The following is a 15,558-nucleotide window of genomic DNA, read 5'->3' as shown; positions in this document are numbered from 1 at the left end:
TTTTGCCTCAATTGCATTTACACAATACAATAACACCTGATCTTTGCTTTTCTTATAAAGAACCTTTCCATCTAAGAAAAATCCCATAGCCAATCTCCTCAGGACTCTTTATCATTCTTTGTTGCATGATTTGGGTATTGCTGATTCCTTAAGTATTGTAAGATTTCATAGTACCAAAGCTTTCCATTTTTTTCTCCTCTACATTAGTCTAATGTACTAGCATGTCCCTGACATCCAACCTAACAAGTTGAATTTTAATGTTGTCATCAATTCGATTATTACAGCCAGAGTAGCTAAAGCATTTGCAATCTGATTTTTTTCACAAGGTAAATGTTCAAATTGGACTTCCTCAAATTGCTTGTATAATTTTGAGATATACTTATGGTATGGGATAAGCTTCAAATCTCGTTTGTCCCATTCTCTTTTTAGTTGATAAATAACAAAAGCTGAGTCTCTAAACATCTTTAGGATCTTAATTTTTTTTATCCAAAGTAGCTTGTAAACCTATAACACAAGTCTCATATTCAGCCATATTATTGGTGCAAGTAACGTTTAACCTTGCTATAATGGGATAATAACGCCATTCAAGAGATATCAAAATTATCCCAATTTCATGCCTTAAGGCATTAATAGCCCCATTAAAGTACATTCTTTATGACTTTTCATCGTCATTTTCTTCCACTATTTTTAAGATGGCCATTAATTCTTCATCCAAAAAATTAAGTTTCATTGGCTCATTATTTTTTATAACATAATTCGCAAGGAATTTTGCAATAACACTTTATTTGATTACCTTTTAGCTCACATATACAATATTATACTCCAAAAGTATTACTTGTCATCTTGCAATTCTCCTTAACAATGCTGGTTTCTCAAAGATGTACTTGATTGGTCCAATTTAGCTATAAGCCAAGTGGTATGATAAAGCATATACTGCCTGAGTCTTCTAACTATCTAAGCTAAAGTGCAACACATTTTCTCCAATGATGAATACTTGAACTTATGCTCTGTGAATTTCTTACTCAAGTAGTAAATAACTTTTTCCCTTCTATTAGATTCATCTTGTTACCCAACATACATCCCATTGACTTATCATGTATGACCAAATATAGAATTAATGATTTCTTCGAAACATGTGGTACTATTACTAGAGGGTTTGACAAGTATTACTTAAACTTATCAAAAGCTTCTTAACATGCTATATGCCATTCACTAAAGTTGTTCTTTTGAAAGAGTTTAAAGATGATATCGTATTTGAAGGTAAGTTGGGAAACAAATTGAGAAATATAATTTAATTTGCCTAAAAAATCTTAAACTTTTTTTGTTGTACTTGATAGGTTCTTGATGGCCCATATCTTGTCCGAGTCAACTTTGATTCTTCTTTCACTAACCATGAAGTCTAGCAACTTCTCTAACTTGGCTTCGAATGTACATTTGGATGGATTTAGCTTATGCTGAAATTTTCTTAACCTTTCAAACAATTTTTTGATGTTAACTACATGGTTTTCTCTTTCTCGAGACTTTGTGATCATGTCGTCCACATATACCTCAATTTTTTTATGCATCATATTGTGAAAGACTGTCACCATAACCCTTTGATAAGTTACCCTAGCATTTTTCAATCCAAAAGGTATAAACTTATAATAAAAGGTACCCCACATAGTTACCAAAGTGGTTTTTTCTATGTCATCCAAGGTCATTTTTATCTAATTATTACCTGAGAATCCATCCATAAAAGAGAAAATTGAATGTTATATTGTATTATCCACCAATGTATTAATATCAGGTAGAAAAAAATTATCATTTGGGCTAGCCTTGTTCAAATCACGATAATCCACTCACATTTGTACCTTTTCATCTTTTTTAGGAATAGGTACTATGTTAGTTGCCCACTTAGGATATTTAGTCACTTGTAAAAAGCCTGTATTAAACTACTTTTTTATCTCTTCTTTAATCTTTAATAGCATTTCAAGCTTCATTCTTCTCAATTTTTGATGAACAAGCCTAATTCAAGCTTTAAAGGTAGCCTATGTTTCACTATTTCAATGCTAAGCCTAGGCATATCCTGATAAGATCAAGCAAACATATCTACAAATTCTTGAAATAAATCTTCTAACTTTTGTTTATTAATAAATGTAAACAATGTGTCGATCTTAACCTCCTTCTTATTCTCATCATCCCTTAAATTGATCATCTCAATAACTTCCTAATAAGGCTCAATAGATTTATTCTCTTATTCAATCAATCTCATTAAATCTTGAGGTAAAGTATATTATTCAAAGTCCTCTTTAGTATCAAGTTCATCAGCATTAATTGAAATTTTAAAATTAAATATTTAATTATTATCATGATTATCTTCATATTCATTTGAGGACTTGAAATTAAATGAAATGAAAAGTATTGACAAAATGCTTTTATGGAAAAAAATATAGATTGAATAGAAGAAATGAATAAAATGCATACTCTTATTTTTGTATTGAGATAATAGATAATAAGAGGCCTATACATAAAAGACCATCCTAATGCTTTTGGGCATAAGCAATTGATAGTTGTAATTACATTAAAAAGGCATCAAGGACAGCAAGTATTTGGATGACACTCTAATTTTTTAATTCAAAGTTTGGTGGATATGGATGAACCAACACCTCTTCTTTTTTAAACTTCTTCGCCTATCATCTTGATGGATAGTTTAATGAAAGCAACTTCACTGCCTAATTCCTCTTTAGCATTTTCCTTCACTCTTGGGTACTTTTATCCTTTAGGCCTAAATATTTCATGCAAGTGCGGAATAACCATTAGCATGTTTCTCGTCGTATTTCTTCTTCTCTTATTATCTCGCATCCTCTTTATCTCTCATTCTTTAACTTCATACCTTAGGCCTAATTTTTCACTATTATCTGTAATCATTGGTAATTTTTTTATCCCCTACAGACTTTTGCCCAGCATAACTCCAGGGTTCCAACCTTTATTAATCATATGACTGATCATGATTCTATTGAACTCTAATTGGTATAGCTTGGATCCTTCACCTATAGCATTAACAAGTTTAAATGATCAATAAGAACACTCCAATGATTCTTCTGTAACTTCTACATAGGAAGTATTCATAGGTTGGGTTACTAACAAGTCATTTTTTCTAGCCACAATCACAAGTTGATCTTTTATATTGAATTTAACCTTTTAATGTAAAAAAGAAAAAAAGAAATTATACCTGCTATGTAGCTCTATGGCCTTTCTAATAGATAGATATAAGATAGATGGGCTATCTTTTTCTGTAATCGACTTTGGCTTAACTTGTTTCTTTATCACTATTACTTTTTCCTTTCTTGCCTCATTAATTATTTCTAAAGAATAACATCTTTTACTTCTAGTTATGCTATCTACACCAGTTATATTGGTAGTATCTGACTTAGGCATAATTTTTTCTTACTCTTAAACTGCCACTACATAGCCATACCTCCAATGTACAACATTCTCATTCTTATGTGGGAATGGGCTTGGGACTTTAAAAGTCACTAGCCTAGGAATAAGTTTGTCTATGATTGATTTTGGCTTCTCACCATAATGTAAGGTTATTTCTTTTGGCACCCACTTTGACTTATCAATCATAGCCACTTCAGCATTTTTTAAGGTTTATATTTTTTCATACAATTCGATTTGATATGAATTCATTAGATTTTGTATCTCATCATAAAATTGTTTACATGTTTTAATAGAATGACCTAAAGCCCCACTGTGGTACTTGCACTTTTGATTTAGGATACATCTCCCATGATAGATGCGTGGGTTTATTGGATGTACCATCCCAACCTTATATAAAGCATCATACAACTAACTGAATGGCATCTTGATCTCTTTCACTTTTTTTTCATGCGTTCTTTGTCTCCATTCAAAGCATTCATTATATGACTTGGTAGTGGATTGCCATTAATATTGTGTGTTACCTTTCCAATGTTATTAAAATTAATCAGCCCTTCTTTGATCACACTTTATACCCTATGCTTTAAAGATGTGCAATTTTTGATGGAATGGCTAGTTATTCCATATGATAGTCGTAGTGAGCAATAGAATCATATCACTTGGGGTAAAAAAGTTCTAGTGATTTTGTAAGGATAGAAACAACCAAATAATTTTTGTAAAATTCTTGGTACAACTCTGTATAGCTCATAAGAATAGGATTGAAGGTAGGTTTTTTTATTATTTTATGGTTTTTGTGTATCATTTGTTGGGTTTGCTAGATGAGCAAAGGGTTTTATAGCGATCGAGATGTTTGGGTTGTATGTATGGGCAGGTGGTCTGAATGTTGGTTGATAGGTGGGTGGATAAGAAGGTCATAGAGTTGGTTGGTATGGTAAGGCTAAAGCATTATTTACATTAGGATAATATGTGGGATAGATGGGTTGGGGATAAGAGGTGTAGCTTTTGAGTTATAGCCCTTCAAAACTCACAACTTGAGTTTTACTCTCTTTCTTCTTAGTTATTATTTTGGCAGCAAAGGGCCTTTATCCTTTAAGTTTATCATTCTTAATGGTATTTTCAATTATCTCACTCGAGATCACCATATCAATAAAATTTTTAGTCATTTTTTATTATTTTCTCGTAATAAAGTGACTTCAAAGTGCTCACAAACAAAACTATTGTTTCTCTTTCAATCAAGAATGGTTAGACTTGAATAATTATATCCTGCCACCTTTGAGCATACTCTTTAAAAGATTCAGTCATTTTTTTTTATACTTTACAACGAAAGATGATCAGAAGCTATATCTATGATATGGTGGTATTGGTTGATGAAAGATTGAGTAAAATCATTCCAAGATCATATACGATTCTTATCCAACTAGACATACCCTTTTATAGTAGACCCCATTAAACTGTCTTGAACACACATGTATGAACAGTTTCTCATTAGTAGCATGGGCTATCATTTTACGATAGTACATCATAACATGTGTAATGAGGCATTTAGTGTCGTTATATTTCTTAAACTCTGGTACTTTAAACTTCAAGGGTATCACCACATCTAGTGCTAGACAAAACCTAGTGGCATCCATAAAACCATAAAAATCTACGCCTTTTATGGCTCACAATTTTTCTTTAAGCATATTCGTCATATGATTAGATCTTCTAAGAACTTAGCCACCTTTAATTTTTCTTTTGATTTATCTAAATTAGGGATTTGGACTAGCTCAACTACCTTTTTAGCTAAGACAAGATTAATGTAACTCTAAACATTTTTTTGGCTGGGTGCGTATGGCATTCCCGGGTAATTATAACTTAAAAGTACAAATTGTTGTGACAGAAAGCTTTGAGTGGATTGGGCCTGATGTGGGCTATAACCTAAAGGATATAGTGGGTTAGTGACTTCATTTAAAATATCTTCCTCCACTGTTTTTCCCTTGTTTAGCTTACCCAAAGCTTCAAGGATCTTGCTCTATTTTCCTTTGATTTCTTCTTGACCTTTTTTCAACTTTCGACACGGCTCACATTATCTTGCTCCATTTTCTTAGCTTGAGCCTGGGTGTTATACTAATGTTGAGCTATACTTAAACTTTATATACCACAATCTAAAATTAATGACCTTATTATGAACTAACATGGTCAATGATTATAAATGAATGAATGAATACAATGCATGAAAAAGAAGTTATTTACCCCTTTAAGGAAATTTTAGCAAAAGTGAATTTTAATTTATTCCACTAAAGTCTATTTTACACTGAGTCTATTATTTTCTATTTATAAAAAAACTGAATCTGCTCATATTGATCCTTAGCCTCTTTGACGAAGTTTAATAGGCATTGTTTATATTTTTCTGATGGTTTAACCACTGTTTTCAATGCCTCAGTCTTTTTAACTTTCTCTCTTGCTTCGATCCCTGCCTTGCTTATCTAAGTTGTAAGATGCTCTATATATCTTTGCTTACCCAGACCTTCTCTTTTGTCAAACCATACTTGGTAAGATAACTCTTTATGCTTATTCGTGAGTGCCATAATGTGATCCCTTTGCTTATCCAACTTATGCTTCAATGCTTGAGTATATCTTTTAAACATCTCATTTTCCTATTGGGCTTCAACATAATCATCCTCCATTTGGGAACATTCTTTTTTCAAAATTTCATTCTCACAAGTTAAATCAATGATGTTCATTTCTTTGGCCTTCATTTGAATACACAATCTTTCATGCTCTTGACATAACTCCACCAATTATTTAAGGGCACTCTCATAGTCCCAATAATCTTTTTGCTCTCAACTTTTAATTTCTTGTATTGTTGATGAAGTTTAACCAAATCCTTAACTATTTATCACACATATTAAAAATCTTATAGACTCGGACCTCTAGCTTTTCTGCCTTGTCTTTTTATTGCTCTTTCTCTTCTTGAAGCCTTGACATCTCTTGCTTCATCTTATCTTTTTCAGCTTCAATTTTCAACTATAAAGGTATCTAATCCATCCCCCGATTCGCTGGCTAGTAATGATCTTTGAGTGTAAACATAACCTTTTTGCCTTTTTTGGGTTTTCACACCAAATACCTTATTTTCCTTGCGTAAAATAATGATATAAATGAAATTTTTTGATGATGATATTTTAAAGAAATCTGAGTAGTGATTCTCTAAAAATGCCTAGGTGAGGATATTTTTCTAAAAATAATACCAAAGTAATGGAGTATTTAAGAAAATATTCAATATAAAAAAGTTTCATTTGTATTTTTCCCAAAATTTTGATAGATGTTATTAATAATATATATTGATTTCTTTAGGTAATGAAATTGATATGGTCAAAGTTTAAAAATTAAATAAAAAAATATAACTAAGTAAGAAAGAACAAAATGAATAAAATTTTTCGAGGATGGGATTCTAAAGAAGTCAATTACAGATTCCTAAGAAATCCTTAGGTGAGAAAATTTTTCTAAAATACAGCTAGAGTATTGGGGCGTCTAGGAAAATTTTCAATAAATTTTATTTACTTTGTTCTTTCCAAAAGTGTTAGTGATAATTGAGAGAGAAGTAGGATGATTAAGATTTAATCAATATATTGTTTTGTGTGCATGATTGCATCATATAATTTCCTTTGTTCCTTTTAAATTAGTGAATGTAATTTTCAATGAATATACTTTCATGTTCATATTCTACTCTATTGTTTGTATTACATATTTTTTAAATATTTTTTTTTTTATGATGAGACTCTGAGAAGTCTGAATAGTGATTCCTAAGAATTCTCTAAGTGAGAAAAGTCTTCTAAAAATTACCAAAGTGTTAGAATATTTAGAAGTTTCTTTTCAATATGAAAATTTTCCATTTCATAACCATTTCTTTTAACTTAGATGGTTTTTCTTAATAAATAGGAAAATGTTTTCTAAAAAAATAAAATAAATGTATTTGTGGATTATTATATTATTACATGATTTTTAAAAATTTTTTTAAGAACAAACGAAAAATCTCTGAGGATAAAAACCTAAAGAAATTCAAGTAGTGATTCTTTAGGAATCTTTAGGTAAGAAAATCTATCTAAAATGCCGTCAGCGTATTAGAGCATTTAGATTAATTTTTGATAAAGATTTCTCATTTTTCATAAATAAGTCCTAGAAAAATATTATTTATTTTAGAATTACTTACTACTTTATTTTTTAAGTAACTATTGAAAATGAATATGAACTACAGAAGATAATATTTTCGAGAATTTCGTGTAGTAATTCTTAAAAATCCCTTAGGTAAGATGGTTCCTTTTAATATTATCAGTGTATTGAGATATTTTTAAGAATTTTTCAATATAAGGTTCTTATTTATTTTCAAGTTTACTAAAAATAATACAAATTTGTTTTTTTTTAAAAAAAAAACAATAATAATAAAAAATATATATATGAAAATTAATTTTTAAATACCAAGACTAAGACCATTTTTCTCAATATAAAAAATAATACATAATTAATTGATATCGTTTTAAACAGGCATTATGGGGTGCTAATCCTTCTGTGTAACCAACTCCCGAACCCAATTTATTTTTTATAGACCAAAACTATCTTTTTAATAAAACTTTAAATATGTCTTTATTGTTTTATTAAAGGATAAATTTTTTGGGTAGCCAATCACACCCTAAAAAAGATTGGTGGTGACTCTATTTCTTTATTTTTTCAAATTCGTTTAGCGGTCCCCAAAACCATTACGATAAAGCCCTTTTGGTTCATTAAACACATTAGAATAAGAAAGGAGTAAATTCTATGGTAGTTTAGGAATTTTTGTTTCACCATAATCAACCTGATCTTGTACAGCTCCACCCTAAATTTTTTCCTGCTAGCTTTTGTAATTTTTCACCAAAGATGAGTTTAAGTTTTCCATGAGGTTGTCCACCCTTCAATGTCACTTATTTTCTTTCTTTTTAAATAGTTCATTGAAATCAAGGGCCAATGGATTATACATTTTCATCCAGTCAACCCAAAAACCATATCACTCATTCCCATAGGTAAAACCCTTAGATCATGAGTAAATAAATGGCCCTGCATCAACTATTCCAGTTGGTGACACTTAGTTGTATTGTAAAACTTATCTTCATTTGTTATAGTTATCGTTAAAAGGTTTGTGTGTAGTAACTCCACTTTTTCTTTAGTCTATCGAGGAGTAATAAAACTATGTGTGCTTCCACTGTTAACTAGCAGATTAATAGGTTTACCCTTTATACTCCCTTATATTCTTAAGGTATTGTGTCCAACATTACCAGTCAATGCATTGTCAGAGATCTCCAAGCTTTCTTTTATGTTGATCGATTCTTCACTACCATCCTGTTCAGCTTCAGTTGGTTCAGTTTCTAATGTCTCCAATTCAACAATCTGTTCTTTACCAATAATAGAGTTGAGCTATATGTTCTTACAAGTATGCCTTGGGATGAACTTTTCTCCACATTAGAAACATTAGTTTTATAATCTTTTTTGCTTAATGAATAAGTTTTTGTTGGAATTTGGTAAGGTGTTTACGGTAGTTTTTAGTGTTTGGATAAATAAGGTTTGTGTCGGTTTCTAGTAAGTAGTGGTACATTGATTTGGCTTAAGAAATTGTCTTTACCTCTTACTCTCAAGCTCAATAGATAGTTCTTGCAGCTTGGCTTGTTTAAAAGCTGTAGTCAAGTTAGTAGGGTCATTGGCCTTGACTCTGATTTTAATATCTTTTCTTAACCTACTTACAAAATTGAAAACAAAGTAATTTTCTTTGAAGTTGGGATTATATTACAACATATAAGATCTCAACTTCTTAAATTTCTCTTGATACTCTTCCATAATGTTTTTCTAAACCAACTTGTTAAAATTTTCAATTATATCAAAGCATGATCTATCACAAAACCTTTGGCAAAGATCCTTAGCAAAATTCTACCAACTAACATCAGTTTTTTGCATTATGTAACCATCAAACCAAGTTTTAGCTTTCTCACTAAATACATGGCTGTTACTTTCAATTTTTTATGGTCGGCAATAGCAAAAATAACAAACTATTTTTGGCATTTCTTAATCCATCCCCTAAGATTATTACCATTAAACACAAGTAACTCTATATTAGATCCAAGTGAGAAAACATTTGTTGCTATGGCTGTGCTAGACACAGTAGCATTTTCAAGGTTTTTGTGCAATAACAAGTTCTTTTGAAAAATATAATTATTATCATCGTAAAGGTTTTTAACGAACAACCCAAGTTCATCCTTTTTTTAAGTAATTTTCCCATGTTCATTAATAATTGTCACCTTAATAGGTTGCTTAACTTCTGCCTTAGATTGGGAAATTAGAGTTTGATGACTATTGGACACCTGATTAGCGCCACTTGTTCCAAGCTTAGCTTGAACCTCATTTTTCTCCAATAATTTGAGGGTTGTACTAATATGGCTTTAATTCTCAGCCATTTGAATAACAACCTTATCTAAAAACTATTTTTTTACTCCTCTCACCATTTAGGAATCGTATGGTCTACCATTTACATTATCTCCAATTGAGAATGCATTTTTTTGCATTTGCTTATGCAATGTGTTGAATCTAGTTCCTTTTTCCATTACCTTTTATTGTTTATGTTTTCCCAGTTTTTAGTGGTTGGATTTCAAGGCTTTTATATTAATTTGTCATAGTTTTAATTAATAAAGGTTGAGAATAAAAAAGAATAAAAAGAACAGATATGGTAAAAGATAAGAATAAGAGAGAATAAAAATGAACAAAGAGAAAATAGAGAATAAGGAGATTGAATTTTAGAAAGAAAAGAAATTGATAATAACTTCATTCATGAATTTCGCATTTACAAAACATGTTCATATATTTCGTTACTACCACTACTAATGGTAATGCTAAATACAAAAGACCAATAGTAAAAGAGTAATATTCTCAACAGTCTACCAATTACCTACCCTTTTTCTCTTCTCAAATTTGTTCCATTAAGCTTCTTTGTACCATTTTTGTGATCAGCTCCCTCATGTGCCACATTCCTTGGTGAATCAACTCTTATCATTGTCTTGGCATTGTGTGCAGCAATTAAATTCATGACATCAAAATTCAAGAACAATTAACATATTTTAATTTTGGAAATACATAGGCATTAAGGTTGTTTGACAAAGTAAAGATTTCAGGAAAAAAAACTTTAAAAATTTTTTTGTTAGATTCTGTTAAAATTAGGAATTTTCAAGTTAAAAAAGATTTCATCCCTATAGAAAGACCTAAATTAAGCAATTAAGGAATAGACAGAGAAGCAATTAAGAATAACTAAATTAGCAATTTAGCACACAAGCAACTAAAGCAAAATTTTTTGAGTTTTGGGTTTTTAGGTTTTAGTTTAATCTTCTAGTTTTTTTTTTTTTTTTTTTGGAAATTTTTCTAGGTTTTGATTTTTGTTTTTCATTCTGGGATTTTGGAATCTATAAATTTTGGAATTTTGGACCATTTTGGGCTTTGGGGTTTAAATTTTGAGTTTATCTAGAAAATTCTAAATTTTTGTTTAAATTTTTGGGATTTTTCTAGGTTTGCTTGAATTTTCTAATGAAAATTGAGTTTTTCAGTTGAACTTCAGTGGTTAGTTTATGGGTCCTTTAATTTTTTGGGAACAATTTGAATTTTTTTGCACCATTTGAATTTTTCAATGTCAAAATCTAGGTTTTCTAGCCATTTTTGGAATTGGTGTAATTTTCCAATGGAAATTCTAAAGAGAGGTCAAAGCAATTTTGGGGTTAGAAAGAGGAGCAAAGCAATTCTAAAGAAAAGTTTGAAATTTGACTTTTATATTAAACCCAAATGATGTTTTTTGGAAGGGTTAGGATCCGCATGTTGCATCAAACTTATGTGTTAACCTGCTTTTGACTCAACCAAAATTATAGGTTTTTCTTTTTTTCTTTTTATTTTTTATTTTTTTATTTTTTTAATTTTATTTTTCTATTTTATTTAATTTTCTTATAATTGTGATTGAATTAATAGTGATGAGGAAAAGAAAAAAAGAAAAAAAATAGTAAGATTTGTATAGTTTTGTTTGCATGTTTTTATGTTTTTTTCATAATTTTTTATTATAATATTTTTGCATGATTTTTTATTATAATATTTTTGTGTGAATGATTATAACATATATATATATATATATTCAGGATATTTTGCAAGGATTTAATTTATTTGCATGATTTATTACATAATATTTTACATAGATTTTTATTACATTAATTTGATTGCATAATATTTTTGCTTTATTTTTTTTATATTTATTGCATGATATCTTTGCATCATTTTTTTGTATGATTTTTATTATAATATTTAGGCATTTTTATTATGATATTTACATGATCGCATGTTATGATGTTATTGCTTGCATGATATTCTTTATAATTTTTTTTATGATAATATTTTGTAAATAAATAAAAGGAATTGAAATTGGATTTTTTATGAGATATTTAATAAATCCGACGACAAAATTTCTTTAAGTGAACAATAAGTTTATTTTAAATAATTTTTAGGTGATAAAAAAAATTTTGTGAAAGCCTAAAGATTTTTTTCAATATTTAAATATCAAAATTAATAAAATTAATAAAAAAATCATCTTTGATTAAGGCTTAAACAAGATAATATATAATTAACTCGATACTAATTTTGGGCATAATCTTTTCTATACGTAATCAACTCCAAACTTAATCCTGTTGATGTAGACTAAAACATATTCTTTTTAGGGATCTTTAGTCAAGGTTAGGATAACTTTAAAAGACATATTTAAATACGTAGCTAATCACACCTTGGTAAAAAAGTTTAGTGACAAATCCATAATTTTTATATCTAATGGCCAAATTCTCGGACTTAATGTTTTTAAAAATAGAAAAATGATAAAACAATTAGATTTTTTCTTTTTTTTTTTTTTAGATTTTTTAGATTCCTTTAAATTTTTAAAGAATTTTTTAATTTTATATGTTTTTGTACAAAGTCAATTATCATGTTAGCAAAGTTAATAAAAATAATTGATCTTATTAATAATTAGATTAACATTATTAAATTTAATTTGTATAGGGATAAAATTTTTATGGATTATTTTAGAGGGATTAAAATTTAAATTCTATTATAGTACATTGACCATTTATAAAATATGACAACTAATTTCATCCATTTAACTTGTCACATCAACAAAAGTTAATGCCAAGTTAGCGATGTCAATACCTACATTATCAAATTAAAGGTTGCTCTAACAATTTTAATAGTAAAAAATTTGATTGAGTTAATGATTAGATTAAAATTATCAAATCAAAACAATATAAGGACTAAATTTTTATGAATTATAGTAAAGGGATTAATTTCAATTTTCAATAAAGTACAGAGATCATTAACAGAATTTGACCATTTTAGAATTTATGATTATGCAATTAGGGATATCAATGAATAGAGTATGGAACGAGTAGAGTATTTCCCATCTCCATTCCAAATTTTTTATATTATATCTCCACACCCATATCCAACAGGTATTTCAAATTCATTCCCATCTCCATTCTCGTAGATATTTAATTGGTATAGATAATTCTTGTACCTATAACTTTTTTAAAAAATAAAATGTATTTTTTAAACTTTTAAAAAAATTTTATTTTATTTTTGTAATTTTTTTATAAATATATTAATATATATTCTAAATAGAAATATATTAGTTCTAATTAATTTAAAATAATAATTTATATTATTTAATAGAAAATCTATCTACTAAATATATATATATAAATAAAATTATATATGTAGAGCATATGTACAGGTACAAGGCAGATATTATATTATCCGTAATTATCTCTTTATTCGGTAAAAAATTTAAAATCATACCAATTCCCATGATGTAATACTCAACGCCATCCCTATTCGGATAAAAAGTTAGATTCCTCATTGGGTATGAATAAAATTGATATCCTATATGCAATTAGATTTAAGTATAGGCTCTTTGCTGTGAAAATATCTTATATAAATATACAAAAATCAAAATATTTGATAAAAGGTAACTATATTATATGGACAAGCTCATTTTTTGACATGTGAAATGTAATACCCCAGCCTAAATGATAATTAGGCTAGACTAATACCAAAGCCCATTAGTTTATTAAGAGATTAATTAATAAAAGAAAAAAGGCTGAGGTATTAAATGAAAGAAAACCTAGCTATCGAGAAACAGAAAGGAAATGTGAGTTCTTTTTTCTCATTTTCCTTAGGTTAAAGAATATGAAAAATCAAGTTGGCGATTCAAAATCAGAGGCTACAATCAAGTTAATCCACTAAAGGTGAGTATATGCCCTCTTTTTATTTAAGAAAAATATACCATTTTGGTTGCTTTTATATGGAGTTAAGGTTTTGAAAGAAAAACTAAGAAAATTATGAAATCTTTCATTAATCTTCATGATCTATTTGGGTAAATTATCGGGCTTTGTTTATTTCATGTTCTTAAAATTTATTGATGATTATTGAATAAAGTTCAAAGGCTGAAAGTGGGGATTTGAATTTTTAAAGATTGAAGTAAAAAATCTATTTTTAGATGAGATGCTATGATCTGCAATAGTGAATCAAAATAGAATTATATATTAATGGATAGATTATTACTATAAGTATTATATATTGTTGGAAAGCTTGTTGAATCTACTTTCTAATGAAACAAATGGAAGTCGAATACGAGTTTTCTAATTTTTACTCAAGGATATGCAGGCTATATGATAGCAGCATCAGGGTTGGATTACAAAAATTATCTTAATTTTTATACAGAGAATTACATATTAAGCCATATATATTTAGAAAGCTTATTGAGTTTACTTTCCAATAGAATAAGCAGAATTGAATTTGGAGTTTCTTATGAATAAATGCATAATTTTTATTAGAAGGTATACAAGCTGTCTACAGTAGCATATAACGTGGATTTAAAAAATTGTTATAATTAATCCATAAGGAATCATGAGATGGGCCATATATGGTTAGAAAGCTTATCGAGTCTAGTTTCTAATGCACTAAAGAGATTTTAATTTTGAGTTGGATATCTCCAGATATGATCATTTTAGTAAAAGAAGCACAGGTTACCAGAATTAGTTACTTGAGTTAATTTTTATTTAACTTAATTATTTTGGTATAAGTGATCTCAAATGGGTTGATTAATCACTATTATGTTGAAATTATCTTGAATAGGTCGTTAATTATTTTGAGAAAAAAATTAGGTGGTGGAATCGAAAAGAAATAAGTAAAATTTTACATACTTTGTTTGTTTTTAAATCTATGTATATATGTATGTTTGTAAATGAATGAATATTTTATTTCATTATTTTTTATGTATGAAAATAGGATTAAGCATATGATTATTTTGTGTTTCTCTATATAAACGATGGATCATGCTTATGAATGAAATGAAAAAATGGTTTATGTTAAAAAAATGATTTTATGATAGCTACATTTTTACATCCCTGAGAAGTGGGATCATCGACATCAGATTAGTTCTACGACCCTGACTAACGGGTAATAGTAGTTAGCAAAGATATGATCGTACGACCCTGGCTAACAGGTAATAGTAGTTAGCGTAAAACCTTGGCTAGCAGTTATAATAGTTAGCAGCGATTATGATGATGAAATTGTCGATACGATCAATGTCACGGGTTATAGCAATGACCATAGCTAATGATAAACGAATGATAATGATGATTTATGATGATTTTTAATATTGTTCCATGATTTGTATGAAATATGTATTTGACCATAATTTGTAATTTATAATTGATAAATTGACATATTTTAACATTAATTTATGAATTTATGAAATGTTTGATAAAACGATGATCTTGGAATGTTTTGACATTATGATTTGATGACTATTTGAATACTCTATATGATATGTATGAAAACAATATTTAATCCGGTAAGGTATGTGAGCCTATACTTGCTGAGCTGTAGTTTGCTCATTCCTCTTTTACTTTTTTTTTTACAGATGAGTAAGTGATAAGTATAATTAGTCATATAAAAAGTTAGAAGATCAAATGGGGAAGATTACTTAGTCGTCAGAGACAATATTGGCTAATGAGATCTTATGAAACAGTTTTCTATTTTTTATGATTTGTATTTGATATATAAAGA

Source organism: Durio zibethinus, chromosome 11 (assembly GCF_047325235.1).
Source record: "Durio zibethinus cultivar Kanyao isolate XHJ-2024 chromosome 11, ASM4732523v1, whole genome shotgun sequence".
Lineage (NCBI taxonomy): Eukaryota > Viridiplantae > Streptophyta > Magnoliopsida > Malvales > Malvaceae > Durio > Durio zibethinus.
The sequence above is the reverse complement of the archived record's forward strand: the minus strand, read 5'-3'. Positions refer to the sequence as shown.